General features: G+C 44.8%; 1 non-coding gene across 1 annotated transcript; it reads left to right on the top strand.

Moving 5' to 3' along the window:
- The first annotated feature begins 11,751 nt into the window (after positions 1-11,751).
- On the top strand, positions 11,752-11,888 carry LOC111757266 (small nucleolar RNA SNORA2/SNORA34 family). Its single transcript, XR_002791638.1, has one exon. It is a non-coding gene; the product is annotated as a small nucleolar RNA SNORA2/SNORA34 family (small nucleolar RNA).
- The last annotated feature ends 639 nt before the right edge of the window (positions 11,889-12,527 follow it).

Raw genomic sequence — 12,527 nt, forward strand, 5'->3', positions numbered from 1 at the left:
ATCTAAGAGACAAAGCATAAACAATTATAAGCAATGGGCAGAGACGTAACAAAATTTGAAGCATAAAAATGTGCTACCTAAAGAGTCCCAATCCAGAGTTCACGAAACAAAAGCAAATTCTTATCTCTGTCCAGTGTTCTTGGTGGAAGACCTCTGACTTACACAGGGAACAGAAACTCCCAGCCTGCTAGAGGTCAGGTACAAGTGTGTGTTCTCCAAAATCAATGAATTTTAGGAACAGTTGAGTTTAAGAGCAGAATATATTGGAGCTGGGGATTTAGCTCAGCGGCATAAGCACCTGCCTTGCAAGCAGGCGGTCCTGAGTTCGATCCCTGGTACCGATAAAAAAATAAAAATAAAAAAAGAGCAGAATATATTTATGAGGGGAAAGAAAGCTTCTGTCTGAGAGAGAGACAGAAGGGGTCCTCAGTGGGCGGCCCCCCCATATCAAAATCTACAGCTGTTCAAGTCTCATATCAAAATAGTACAGTATCTGCATGTGGCGGTGCATGCACTCTGGAGGCTGAGGCAGGAGGAACCGTAAGTGTGATGAGTCTGGCTACGTACGAGGTGAGTTCAAGGCCAGGCTGAGCTACATAGTGAGGTCCTGTCTCAAAAGAAAAAAAAGGTTGGGGTTAGTACTTGCATACCTCTTCTGGTGTGTGTGTGTGTGTGTGTGTGTGTGCATACACGGGTGTGCTGGAGATCAAGCCCATGGTCTGGTACCTGCAAAGCACTGTCCATCACTGAGCTGCACTCTGCCCGTATATTTAAATCACCCCTAGATTACTCATAGTACCGAAGACAATGTAAATGCTATAAGAATAGTTGTGATACACCGCATGGCTTAGCAAATCACGCCAAGAAGAAAGTCTGTACATGTTCAGCATAGACCTGATTATTTTCCAAGTATTTTAGATCCACAGCTGGCTAAGCCCCTGAATGTGGAGCCCTCCGATCAGAAGGCAGACTGTGTATTGGAAACATGAGTTCCTACTGACAACTCTAAATTCAGTCCAACACCACCAAGTCTATTTTTGTGGATCTCTCTCTGACAGAAACCTGGTTCCCATGTCCACAATGCACTTATTGATTGTATCAGTTCTATGGGCAATGAATGTCTGTGGCACTATGGCCTGCCAGGGTGCCATCACCCCATCCCTGGCTTCCTGACCACTTCTTTCCTCCACAGAAATGTCTTTTTCTCTCTGCTCAGGCTCCAGCACCTTCTGCCAGACAACCACAAACTCCTGACGCCCATACAGCCTTCTAATCTGGCTGCCCCAACACTGCAGCATTTAGACTGCAACACTAAAGAAGGCAGACAGGCCAGCAGGACAGTGCCAACTGGAATTCTAGATCCCATGGTGCATTCTGTCTTGAGGGTGGGTTTCCTGGAAACAGAGCCTGAGAACTGAGTGCAAATGTCTGTGACTTACTGGGGAAATGCTCTCAGAAGGACGCAGCGTTTGTGCAAGAGAAACAGGAAAGGAGCCGTGAGAGAATGCAGTTTAAGATGAACCTGAGGGATCAGGAATACAGCTCAGTGTACAGCACACGGTCCTTGGTTCAATCCCCAACACATACCCAAAAGGTGAGATCTCGCCCTAGCCTGATCCCACGGAGAACTGCGACACATACTTTTTGCCTATGACAAATTACCTAATATCTGCCACTTACTGGAGACGAGTTTCATTTAGGCTTACACTTTCAGTGAGTTCAGTCCATGATCATTCAGCTCTAGAAAGGGCAAGGAGATGGCCAGTTCCAGAAAGATGCAGGAGCATGGCCAAGAAACAGAGAGAAAGGAAGAGCAAGTGACTAGAATACAACCCTGCAGGTCACACCTCTAATGACCGGCCTCTCCCAACCAGGCCCCAGCTCCAGCCAAGCCCCACCTGGGAACACATGGTTTGCGCAGGGATCATCTTAGACCCAAACCGTAACACACCACACGAGGTGACTTCGATCACCCAAGACACCAGTAATCCCAGCATTCCGAGAGGCCGAGGCAGAAAAATCACAAGTTCAAGCCCAGATTGAGCAATATAACAAGATATTGCCTCAAAAAGGGAATTTAAACAAGGGCTGGGGATGTAGCTCAGTATGAAGGTTCAAGCTCCAAGACTGCCAAAAAAAAGAAAGAATTTTAAAAAGTAAAGAATGTGAAAGACAATCCACCATGAGAAAAAAAATTTATAAATCGTATACTGTTAAGAGTTTACTGTCAAGAATCTATAAAGAAGTCTTACAACTCAGTGATAAAAAAGAAAAAATTCCAATTATAAAAGGGCCAAGCAGTTTTGAATAGACATTTCTCCAAGGAAGATATACAAATAGCCAGTAAGTACATACATGGAAAACAGGTTCGCCATCATTAGTCACAAGGGAAGTGCAAATCAGAGCCGAGAGATGCTGCTCCACACTCTCAAGGATGGATATAATTTAAAAATGGAAAAGAACCTTCAAGGATATAGAGAAATTGGAACTCTCTGGGGCTGGGGATTTAGCTCAGCGGCATAAGCACCTGCCTAGCAAGTGCGAGGTTGTGAGTTCGATCCCCAGTACCAAAAAAAAAAAAAAAAAGAAATTGGAACTCTCATAAACTGCTAGTAGGCAGGTAAAATACAGTGGCCACTGTGGTTTGGAAGTTTCTCGAAAAGTTAAACATAGAGTTGCCATATAACCCAGCAATTCTGAGACATTAGTATACACCCAAAGTATTTAACCAACCGAGAGAATTGAAAACAGGGTCACACAAAACCTGGGCAAATGTTCATAGTGACATACTCATCGTAATCAAAAAGTGGAACCAACACAGATGTCTGTGAACTGATTAATGGAGAAACAAAACGTGGTACAGCCATAAACAGCAATGAAGTACTCGTATATTCTACAATATGAGCAAACCTCGAAGTCATTATGCTAAATGAAGGGAGCCAGACATAAAAGTCCACATATTATATGATTCCATTTATACAAACTGTCCAGAACAGGAAAATCCATGGGTACAAAAAGTATATTAGTGGTTGCCAGGGTCTGGGGACGTTACTGGGAATAAGAAGTGACCGCTCCTGGGCATGGAATTTTCTTTGGGGTGATGAAAATGTTCTGGAATTTAATATGACAATGGTTTCACAATGCTGGGAATATACCACAACTCGTGAATTATATACTTCAGAGAATGTTACGATACACAAATATCTTAATATTTGAGGTTAGGATGGTAGACTGACATTATCAATTGTCCACCCCAATATCTGTTACTAGGATGAATTGTGGTGTTTGGAACCTTAGAAACTGTCTTGGACCATGATTGGCAGCTAAACATGGTGTCAGCCAGGCAGAGAGCGCCCAGCGCCGGTGATGAATGAGCTGCTGTGGACAGTCTTTCTGAGGCTTCTTTTCCATGAGAGAGAAATCACCATCTTTTTTGTTGAAGAAAGAAAGATGACAAGGTTCATTTTGCTCGTGCATCTGCAATTTACTGCTGCAACAGCTCGTGTCTGCTCTTGTCAGCATCATCTGGGCGCCTTGACAGCTGGAGACTGAGATCCTCACAAGACGCGTTCATTCTCAAAGCGGGCAGATGATAGCGGCCGTCGTCTGGGGTCATAGCTGGAGCTGGCAGGAAGGACACCAAAGCATGGCCTGTCCAGGTGACCTGCACCTCCTCCTCGTGCAGAGGTCATGACTCAGATATAAAGGGGAAGGTAGAGGCTCCCAAGGCAGAAACTACATCACCTTTTATGGCGGAGCCTCAGACATGTGCATTCTCACTGCCTCTGTTCTCCTAATTTATAGAAATTTAATTTCTAGGTATGATCGTGTTGTGTTTCTCTTTGCAGTTCTGTCCTTGCTTTGTGTTTTTAACCCTGTGATTGGTCGCACAGACATTTAAGATCATTATCTTCTCTTGATGAATTGACTCCCCGGCATATTCTTTATTCTAAAATCTACTTTGACAGTAATATACCAATCCCATTTTATTTTGATTAGTGTTAGTATAGTATATAATTTTTTCATTCTTTTAGTTTTCAATTTATGCCTTTATATTTAAAATAGGTTTCTTGCAGACAGCATTCAGTTAGGCCTTGTACTCTTTTCTTATTCAAACTGACAATCTCTGGCTTTCAGTTAATGTTGACCATTTACATTTAATATAATTATCAATATGGCTGCGTTTGAATTGCCATCTTGCTATTGATTTTTCATTCACTTTACTTGTTATTCTTTCTTATTTCTTCTTCTTCTCCTGCCTTCTTTTACATTAGCCTTTCCATAGGATTCGTTTTTATTCTCATCACTGACTTGTTAGCTGTCTATCATTTGCCTGTCACTGTGTATGGGCTTGTGTATGTTTAGTGGCTACTCTAGAGTTTACAGTATGGACCTTTAATTTGATAGCATGCCGCTTCATTCATACAGTTAAAACCATAAAGTTTTTGAGCCCTCTCTCCTACCTTCTGTGCTTGTATAGCCAGACATTGTACTTATGTAGACATTACAAACCGAACAATATACTATTACTATTAAACAGTTAAGTATATTTAAGTGATTTTTACATTTATAAAAATAGATTTTGCACTTATCTACCTAGTTACCTTTTCTGACACTGTAATCGTTGACATTCATGTACATTTCTATCTGATTCATCTTTCTTTGGCCTTCAAAATTTGCTTTTACATATCTTGTAGCTCAAGTCTAAGAGGGATTAGTTCCCCAAACTTTCATGCATCTGAAAAAATCCTCCATTTGCCTTTATGCTTTTGGAAAGTATTTTCAGTGTGTAAAGAATTACAGATTGATAGATTTTTAAATGTCACTTTATTGTCTTCTGGACTACATGGCTTCTGGAGGAAATCTGATTTTATTCCAATATTTCTTCTTTGATACATAATGTGTCCATTTTTCTAGCTGCTTTTGAAGTTTTCTCTTGATCACTGATTTTTAAAAACTGCCTATAATCTGATACAACCTAGTATGAAGTTTTTTCTGCTTAATTCTTCCTGGACAGGTTTTTTGAGCTTGGATCTGTGGGTTTATGGTTCTCATCAAATTTGAAAATGCTCTGGATATTTTTTCTTCAAAGTTCTCCATCTTTGTCTCCTCGGTCCCAATTACCCACGTCCTACTGTCCACCCCCCACAGACGGTGTTTGCGTTCCCTGTTCTTCTCCCTGCCTGCTTTGCTTTGGATCATTTCCACTGCTCTAACTTTCAAAGCTGATCTTTTCTCTTGTAGTGTCTTACCTGCTTTGCCGCAGTGTGTTGGCCATTTCGCATATTCTGTGAGCCTCACCCTCATGCAGTGGTCATGCATGCCTCTACACCAGCTCCTCTACTCTGACTTTCTGGTTATGTGAGGTGGAGAAAAGAAACAGAATTCAGCACAGGAAGTTACTTCCATTGGCAGATAAGACCCCAGGAGCACATCTGACACAGACTTGTAAGCGGTTGAGTTCTGTCTACTGCCGGGCTTTGGTTTGTTGGATGAGATTTCCTGATTTGAGGGCCAGGTTCAGTACCACTGCCAAGAATCTTCCTCGCCCGCTGTCTTAGATACTTTTACTTTGTCGCTGAGACAAAATACCCCCCGCCCAAAGTTAAGGAAGGAAAGAATTATTTCTTACAGTTCTTGGAGGTTTCAGTCCATACTCAGTTGGCTCCAAAGTAGCATGGCATGGCGGGGCAGTCATGCATGATTGGCTGCAAACAGCAAGGCACAAACTTGAGAGAGAGAGAGAGAGAGAGAGAGAGAGAGAGAGAGAGAGAGAGACTTGGGGGCCACTGACATAAACCATGGTGCCAACCCTCTGAATTCAGCTTTATCTTTGAATTTAAAAAACAGTTGAACAAATACTGAAATAATTGTACATGAAGGATGCGCCAAATTGAGAGCTTTCCCAAGTCCTTTCCGTATCTCCATCTGCCTGGGGAAGCCCTGGCGGCTGAGGCTTCTCCCTGGGTGGGCACCATGCCCTTCAGATTACGGTACTGGTCCTCCGCCGTCCAGTTACAGCCCAGGCCCCTGTGGCTACAGGAAAGTTCCTTGAGGTCCAATACATCTGTGGCTCGAGTCCACCGGCTCCTGCCCCCGTCCTTCTGAAGGCCAGCAGTCCTGCCTGAGTAGTTTCTGTGCATCTGACTTTCTTCCCCTTCAGTAAGCTACTTACTCTTTTGTCCAGCTGCCTAAAACGAAAGTGACACCTGCTTCCCTGTCACTAAAATAGAAAGTGGCAAGAGGAAGGGAAGGAGGTCAGGCTTCAGGAGAAGGTATCACGCTCAGAGCTGCTGAGCCGGCCCCTGGGGCTTGTCTCCTGCTGCTGTCTTTAAGTTGAGCCTCAATGTTTGGGCTGTTGCCCTAAAATCCGGCCAGAAGATAGATCCAAAGTTAAATCTCAACTAAATGAGGATCGTGTGAGACTCACTTGTAACGATTATCTCCTAAAATAATCAGATCGATACAGGTTCAGGAGAGAGAAAAAGTCAGGCTCCACGCCTGGCTTCTGTATCCAGCAACTCTGTGACCTCAGGTAAGGAATCTCAGTCTCTGAGCCTGAGCAGCTGACCTTGGGTGGACACACAGATGACCTTAGCTCACCCCATGAGGCTGCCGTGGGATGCAGTGAGACAGCATGTGACACACCCAGCGTGGAGTGGGCACATGAAAAGACTGTGCGCTTGGCTGCTGGAAGTGTAGGATGGGCCAGTCACACTGGGCACTGGACTGCAAGCCCCATAGCTGCCGTGCAGGAGCAGCCCCTCATCGGCTGGCTCTCAGCTGGGCTCTCAGCCGCTAGCCAGTCTCTGCTGGTTTCTGTCATCAGACAAAGCAAGTCCAGGGTTCTCCTTGGCACCAAGCACAGGAACTGGAGTCTACCATGGACTCTCCACAAACCATGTGCCTCTCTGCTGGAATCAAAGGACACAAGTCTGTCTGGCAGACTACGTTGTTGACTGTCTGCCTTTCTGCAAGTGGTTTTTCACAAAGGGAGGGGAGGTGGAAGGAATCTATATCTGATGTGGCTTCTATACAGCTGGGATGCTGGCAACATTTTCTGGGCTAGAAATGAAAAGGAAAAAAAATTTTTTTCTGTTGTCTGTAGAAAGCAATCTGCCTCCTTGACTGAATATTTTATAAGGATCACTACTGGATCCCACATTTTGTAGTTTGGGGGAATTTTGGTGGCTTTTCTAAGGCTTTATCTCAGTGTTATTAGCATTATTATCTGAATGGGTAAAAGTGAGGACATTTTATGGTGCTAAGGAGAAGCTTTAATGGCACCAACGCCTTCCCACAGGCCCAAGTCTATGCTGCACACTGCCAGAAAGGCTCAGGAGCACTAAGAAGGCAAGTGACACTCGGTACTGAGAGTTTTAAAATTCTTGGCAAAAAAGCAGGATGGATGCAGTCAGTCACTTCCTGTGGCCTTGGTCACACTAAGAATAAGAAAGATTTTTGAAAACTGAAGACAGAAAAATGAAACTCAGCCTTTACGAATTGGGTCACATTGAGGACAGTCGAGTCCACCTTGCCTTTAAGGCATCTCTGCCATGTCTTTGGTCTCTGGCTCACTGTCCACTGTGGGGCTTGGATCCAGAACCATCTTGTGACCAAGAAATGGCTAGAGGTCCATGCACACATGCTCAGAGGAAGCTAAAACAGGTAGCCCAAGAAATGACATGACACTCATTTCCGTGTGGCACTTCTGTCTCTTAAAAGGTCGAACCCCCACCACCGCCACCTTTGGAGAGAATTGAGCAAGGCTTCTCCTGAATTCACAGCCCTGATCCTGTTTGCCTGACTCCTGGGCTCAGCACTTGACTTGAGCCTTGGGGTAACGAACTTAGAAACTGTTTGTTCTCCAAAGTACAATTCAAAACACTTAAGGCAATTTCCATAAAAGAAAAATATGTGGCGTGTCCTCCTGCAGGTCTGGGAAGTGGAAATTCTGGCTCTTCTCCAAAGTCAAACTGACCATGACAGGCAACATTGAAAGTCAGTTCAGGCACCACTAAAGACACCTATGAAAGAGGACCTTCAGAGCTGCTTTAGAAAAGAGCAAGAAAGCTTGGGTAAGTGTGTTGGAACAACAGGAGGAGGTATTAATGGCAGTGTGTCTGTAATGATTTTTAAAATTTAACATTCATTGTATTTTTCAGTCTCACCTGACAGATCAACCACCATTTCCCAGCCTGCTGTCCAAGTCATTGGTGCAAAAATGGTGCAAATTCAATTCTACACACATTGAATAAAAGCCTCCAGCTGTTAGGGCTAGGTGGGCAGTGTGTGTGTATGTGTGTGTGCGCGTGCGCGCACATGTGTGTGTACGTGTGTGTGTGTGTGTGTGTGTGTGTGTGGCAAAGAAAATGAGGTACAAGGGTAATAAAGTGTCTGTCTGCCCACCTTGCAGACCATCTATAAGGTACCTTTAAGATGCTCACCAAAGAAACTGTCAAAAAACTGATACTAAATTCCCATTACCCTCAGAAAGTTCCACTGCTGGCAACCAGAGGGGACCTAGTGCCCTCATGAGAGCACAAGAGATCTAGAGGAAAGAAGGCATACCATTTGAAGAATGCCACCCACATCCTCTGCCTCCTGCTCTCCCACTTTCCTGAGTCACCAGGGAAACCAGCACATCACCCACCACCCCCACAGGTCCAGCAGCCGGGCGGCCGAAGGTCAAGGCTAATAATGAAGGACAAGACGCTGTCTGGAAGCCAGTGCAGAGCCAGGCCGACACAGTTAGCTGCCTTTGTGGTCCCTGAGGTTTGGCAAGCGAGGACGGGGTGGCAGGAGGGCTGGGGAGGGGAGTATCGTCTCCTAAAGCTTTGGAACAAAGAGAGCAATTTGGATAGCTTCCAGTCAGTGATAGCAACTTTCCAAGTGGCCATCTAATTAGTGCCTGCCCGGCTTCGCAGAGACTGGCGGGCGCGCAGAGCCAATAAAGCAGGAGCGCTTGGTCCCCTTAGCTCCTGCCCGTGGGCTTTCAGAATGTGACAGCTCCATTGCAGCCTACATGGTTACAGTTCCCACGCCTGGGGCTTGTTTCCCCCCCAAAGAGTGCCATTCTCATCACCGGCATTTGGAGTACAGCTTGATAATGTTGTCAACATCCCGAAGCCCCTTAAAAATCTTTATTTGTCTGAGGTTGGGAGGGAAAGGAGAAACGTTTAGAAGACAACAAACATCTCATTTATCTGGATTTTTAACTGTCCTAGGAGCCAAGTTTATTTCTTTAAAACAAACTTCTTTCAGTGGTACTGGGGATTGAACTGGGACCTTCACACTAAGCTAAATCCTCAGCCCGTAGTTTATTTTGAGACAAGGATCTCACCAAGTCTCTAAGTTGTCCAGACTGGGTTTGAACTTGTGATCTTCCTGCCTCAGCCTCCCAGAGTACTGGGAATATAGGCATGCACCATCACACCCAGCAAATTTTTGTTTTTAATCAACACACACTGGTTTGCTTATGTCTAAAATGTATAGAGGAATAATTTGATGTATGTATGGAATGTGCAATGATCCAATTAGGGTAGCTGGTATTTCCATCTTCCTATATGTTTATCATTTTTCAGACTCTTCTTTTTAGCTACTTTGAAATGGTAAATGTTTGTGGATTGCAGTATCTTACTGTATTTTAGAACACTAGCAGGAATTCCTCCTATTTAACTGTATTTTGGTGTCTAGTATCTAACCTCTTTCTGCCCACCTTCCCCTCATCCTTTCTAGACTTTGATGGTTCTATTTTTCTCTCTTCTATGAAAGCAAAATTACAGAATATTTCATGAATTTGCACATCATCTCCAGCCGGGGCCAGCCTCGTCTCCTCTGTATCTCTTGACTTTAGGACATGTGCTACAAAAGACCTCCCATATGACCTTAAGCAAGTGGCTTGACTTGGACTGGCCTTGCCCTAAGGGATGATGACCACACACAGCCTGACAAATCATGAGAATCCAAGTCTAGAGTCTAGTTGGGGAGATTTTCAACGGTGCATGATGATATTCAAGGCTGTCCGTTATCTGTTGCTGCATCGCAAACCACCCCAACGTTCAGCTCTCCAAACAACCCTATTTTATTGTCTCTTCCATTTCTCAAAGTTGGCGAGGCACAAGTGGCCCACAGGCCCCGGGGCCTCTTCTGAGCAGCAGTGGCAGAGGGAGCACTGGCCACTGGCCATCGGCTGAGGCTTGAGTTGGTGGCCTCCTTCTCACGTGGCCTCTCTGTGTGGCACGGGCTTCTCACAGCTGGGCAGCTTGCTCAGAAAGGCCGTCTGTCTCAAGAGTCAAGGTTACAGGAGGGAGGAAGGAGGGGCTGCCAGTTATCCTCAGACCTGGCCTGAGGAGCCCCAGAATACCACAGCTACTGTACGCTGTAGGTCAAAGCACTTGCAGGGCTGGTCCACACTGAGAGTGAAGAGATGAGAGCCACTACTTACCAGGAGGACAGGCACCAGGTATGCACAGTGTGTGCAGGTGGGGAGGAATGACAGTGGCCATCTTTGGAGCTCAGGCTCCTTCAAAGCTGAGGCACTGACCTTTCTCCACATCGCTGGATTCTTACTTGGGTGCTTAGGGATCCCCAAGAAGAAGCTCCCTGACCTTTGCTTCACTGCATCCTGTTGGCCAAAGCCAGTCAGTGGACCATCCCTTTCCAACACAGAACGGGAGTAGTGAGCACAGGAGCACAGGGACGGCTGGTGTGTGGTGGCCATCTTTCAAGACTGCTGACCACCCAAGCTGAGGTAAGACCCCCTGGATACTCATGCTAGCCCTCTAAAACCACATTCTCTGGTAAGTTCCCTTTCTTTTCAATCCAGAGTTAAAACAGAAATGGGAAAGAACATTATGTGTTTCCTTTCTCGGTCTAATGACTTCACAATCTGTGCTTATTCATCTTGTTGTCTGCTAATGTGAATTATCAAAATATTACCATCATTTGTATAATGCCCAGTTCTATCTTTAATCACAGATTGAGAGGAAGACTAGATGTGGTGGGGTGCTCAGGAAGAATCATGACATTCCTTTGTGTGTTAGGCAGCTTTCCGCCATCATAACAAAATACTTGAGGCCATCAGCTTACAAAGAGTAAAGGTTTATTTTGCTTCATCAAAAGAAATAACAGTTACAGGACTCACAGTCCTGTTATCCAGTAGTTCCTTTGGAAATGGCTTGACAGTTAAATTTATTCCAGATCCTTCTGCCTTGATCAAAGAACCGAATGAGACAAGCCAGACATTTCAAACACTTATTTGAAAAGGGAAGGCTGAATGGGGTAAGGGAAAGAACAAGATGGGAAGAGAGAAAGGGGGTTACTGTGAAGAGTGGTGGCAGTGGGCTCCTCAGGACAGCTTTGTGCTTACACAGCCCACAGCTCACGGGGAACTTTGAGAAGTTTTATGTTTGGGGTACTGGGAGTTATTTGGTGCTGTCCTGCGATCTTGTAGTTAACAGGTTCCACTTACTTCTGCCACCAGCTTAGATACCCCCATCTCAGTCCCGCTCTTCAGTCCTGTCCTAGGTCTTACTTAAAAGAACTTTTGAGAATTCAAGTGCATTGTCCTGCAGCTACCTCCCAGGACAAGAAACACAGCTGATTTTCAGCTGCGCTGCCCGTGACTAATGCAGATGAGAAGTTATGTTTAAGGCAGCCCTAGATGTTCTCTGGTTCTCTAATGAGACCTAGAGTCACAATGCAGAAGCCTGACCTCACTGGTTGCTTTCTTTAAAAGTCCACAGTTCTCTGGCCCTGAATCAAGGCCGGCAGCTTCCTGATGCTGTTGGTTTCAAGCAGGAGCCTAAAGAGATGTCTTTCTATGGTCTGTTGGCCATTTCAGAACTTGGACAGTGAAATGGTCAATTCGTTAGAAAGAAACAGCTTGAAGCAACCTCCCCCACTCCCGTGAGCGGCAGCGGCCCAGGATGGGAGCCTCCATGCCATGCTGGGACCTGGAGCACCGGGAAACCAAACAACCCCTCCTTGCGACCTGTTTTATTTTGTTGAACTTCAATATACATGAAAGTATGGACAGCTATTTTGAAGAAAACGAGAGACTCTACGACAGCCATTAGTGACTTCCCTATTGTCTGGTTTTGAAGACCTAAAACGCCTTCCTCATTCAGTTCAGATCAGTTTTTATACTATGTTGTTTTGTATGAAATCTTTGTATGTGAAGACATGGACAACTATTTGGAAGAAAACAAGAGACAATATGATAGACAGTGAAGATCTCTAGCTTTGAAATTTATATCTCTTACACTGATTTCTTATGTTCTATTTTGTTGTGTTTAATTTTGCCCCCTTTAAAATAAAAAATAAAATAAAATAAATTTTTTAAAAACCTCCACGGTACTGTTAGAAGTGGCAAACACACTCAACACTGTTGGCATTCTCCATTCTTGCATTAATGGGTCATCAGAGAAGTCTGCTGCCCACCATGACATGCCTTTAGTGGACAAGTGAACTAAGGCCTACCCTCTCTGCCAAGTGGGTCCTCCCTGCCTTTAATCTAATCAGAT

This window comes from Cavia porcellus, unplaced genomic scaffold, assembly GCF_034190915.1.
Source record: "Cavia porcellus strain 051 isolate PalLab524CR breed Dunkin Hartley unplaced genomic scaffold, mCavPor4.1 scaffold_25, whole genome shotgun sequence".
Lineage (NCBI taxonomy): Eukaryota > Metazoa > Chordata > Mammalia > Rodentia > Caviidae > Cavia > Cavia porcellus.